Source organism: Anguilla anguilla, chromosome 10, assembly GCF_013347855.1.
Source record: "Anguilla anguilla isolate fAngAng1 chromosome 10, fAngAng1.pri, whole genome shotgun sequence".
NCBI lineage: Eukaryota > Metazoa > Chordata > Actinopteri > Anguilliformes > Anguillidae > Anguilla > Anguilla anguilla.
The window spans coordinates 44,500,199-44,503,500 of record NC_049210.1 but is presented as its reverse complement, the minus strand read 5'-3'; positions in this window follow the sequence as shown (position 1 = coordinate 44,503,500).

Below are 3,302 nucleotides of genomic sequence, written 5' to 3'. Positions count from 1 at the left end.
AATGGGGGGAGGGGCAGGAAGGAGGAGCAAAATTGCCTGGTGATGTTTACATGCTACCGCAAACAGCGTAAAGAGATACACATTTTTGCGTAAACTCAAACGCGATGATACTCAGATTTGTGAAAAGTGCGAAATGAAAATAATGCGGCAGCTGTTTTTTGTCAGTGGTTTGGCTATTCAAGTATTGTAATGGCCCATGTTGTCCTAAAAACAACAGGGCATTTGATAGTTTTTCCCCTGGAAATATATATTATATTTCACTATAACTGCACTTGCTTTTCTGATATAATACTAGGCTACTCCAAAATTTGCAATTGTACCTACGTCCAATCAGATAGAAAATCCTGGGTTGGTAACACCTGGTAAGCAAAGGGCAGAAGCTAATGCTCTCAAACTAGTGCAATAACATAAAGTTTGACTATGTATTCTCTGTACCTTTTTTGTCTTTGTGAACCTGAAGAAGTAGGCAAAAGCCATTAAACATTTCCCAACAAATTACCTTCCTTAAACATTCACAGAAGATACATTACATTTAGTTACAATGACCAGAAAAGATTGACACACTATTTCTGAACCGGGTGGACGAGTCTTCTGTGTGTATGGGTTTCGGCAAAGGTACAACAATGGAGATGTTCACTCCCTGGAGGGATGCTAACTGAGCTCATGTGTCAGTAATAACATGTAATTTAAATACTAGAGGACTGCCTCTTTGCACTGTCCATCACATTCTAGATCCACGGCTTAACACAAAGCTTAAGGCAACAGTGTTCAGTGAAGAGCTAAGAAACTGTCAGTAGGGTTTTGAGCATCTAAAAGCCAGATTTAATGCTTCAAGACATTAAAATAAGCTTCCAATGACCCTGGACCCATTTATTAAACCCCATGACCTCACCAAGGCCAGATGGAATATTCTTCTGTGTCTTCAAACAATGAAAGGTACTTGGATCATCACAAGTATGATGAAGAGATAACTGCACTAGTATCAGTTACAGCATCTTCATATTGGCAGACAGTAATGAAAAGGAAATGCATTATTGGTCTGAATGATCAAATGATTCATTGTACAAATTGTATTAAAAATCTAAATTGTATTATTAAACTTGTGAATAATGTATAAACAAATTTATTCTCAATAAATACATTTTTGGGGGAACATACAGTATGTGTACACTATTTGCCATTTTGACTATTATAAATACAATAAATTATAACAAATCTGTCAAGTATGTTGTATGAATTAATATAAAACGAAACCTAGTATTGCCAGGAAAATTTTCATTGTTGACCCCATTTTCAAGCTGTGGTCAATTATGTTTTTGACAAAATTTATAAAGAATCTTCCTGGAAATACGAAATGAACACAACTGAAATCTCTCTTAAGGGAAAATAGTGGAAAGATACTACTATGCCGCATGGAAAAAACAATGTAAGGTTAAATTCATTGATGGCACAGAACTGAAAATGTTTATGTGAGTCACAAGGCCAAAATTCCACGTTGGTGAAAATGTAAACATTGGGCTGTATAAGAACTGCCTATTTTATTTCAAAACAAATGTTGCGATTGTAATACATGTTAAATTGGCTCTGCATGGGAATTCATTCTATTAAGTTGCATTAATATAATGTATAACTATCATTTGTGTATAAAAGAACAAATAAAAGGGAAATATGATCTGCTAAGCTGAATAGTAACACAAGTATAACTGTGCTTTTGAGAGCTGGTAGTTTTGAAACATCATGTTCCTACTACTTTTAAGAGAAGGAACCCAGTACAGACTTAATGTTAGTGCGTCAGACGCAGAGATATAACCTGCTGTTTGTAACATCAATATGGATATATGGTGTTACCACAAGCCAATACATTTCAGATTTGAAAGAATACAAAGCATGGAAGTAATACATTTACATTTTCTACACGACTGAAATAAATAGGCTAGTGATTAAAATCCATTTATTGTCTTCAGTCACTGAGTTAGGCCTTGTCAGGAACACATTCAAACAGCAGATTGATTGCAGCTTGTAATTTGGATCTTTGGATCTTTAATTTGGCAATTAAAACTGTGCTACATAACCAAACAATATCCTTCTTGTATCATGACCCATTAACTCTTAGTTTCAGATATGTGAAAAACATTAGCAAACTGAGATTTTAATTTTAACCTTCAAACTCCCCTTCAGTATGCCTTTCAAGACAACTGAGTGTCGTATGGTAGTTTTTCCATTATATTACTCTTGTTAATGAATATTTTCTCAGATTAAGACACAACTAGCAATTCATTTTAATAAACCCAGCCACTTGTAAATTTAATTTTTGTCATTTAACACTATTATGTACAAATAAAAGGAACCTCCATTTGCAAGTATATTTCCTTCATTCACACCCACATCAAGTCTTCGTGGGGTAAGTGTATGGTCACAGAGGGAATGAATATGTTTAGAATTGTGAATGAGCATATATAAGAGACTGAGGTCAAAGTTCAAAGAGACATTCTGAAGGGAACACTGGCTTCTAGATCGGAAAGGGAGTGGCTTTTAACCAAGATTTTATGTGCGTGATGGCCATGGTCCCGTACTTTAGGAAACTATGGAAGATCGCAGTCTAGTAATTTTCTATGTTGGGAAAATTTGCAAGGTCATTTATCATGCATGTCAAAAAACACGTACTCTCTATTTCACAGTACAAGGCAAGCCAACGTCAATGCATGTTTTATCATTTTATTTTACTGTTTTAGGTGCATACATTTGCAAAAAAAAATGCAGCCACCCACTCACTTTTCTCACAACTGCAACCTTAAAAATATAATAAACCATTTCTGTTTGAGCAAATGGAAGCGTGGCATAGCCTATTCGCCGAATTTACGCGATGGCTCCCCAATGTCTGCTTTTCGATCGTGTTCATCCTTGCGTAAACTCTCCGTAAAAAATTGCAATCCCATTTTTTCTCAGCCTCAAAAAGAGCTCATGTTGGGCGTACTAAGCCTTCGCATGATGTGGCCCCAGCATCTGTCAGATTGGTTCGGGACTACTGCCCGGAATGCGTCAGACAGAAATGAATGGCTGTCTTTTGTTTCCTCCCGCATGCTGAGTTCAACCGCGGTGGTACGTCCTCGGGTCCGAGGGCCCCCAAGAAGCCTTAAAATATATTGAGCTTTGTTACGTCCGCTAACTAGAAAGAATACGGTTCACAGATGCATTTTTTTTCCACCTCGGAAAGGTTTTGTGTCGATAATTAACGACGGTTCGTGAATTGCGGTAAAATGTGAAGACGCTGCTGGACAATTTGCTTGGAGCATCCTTTTTTT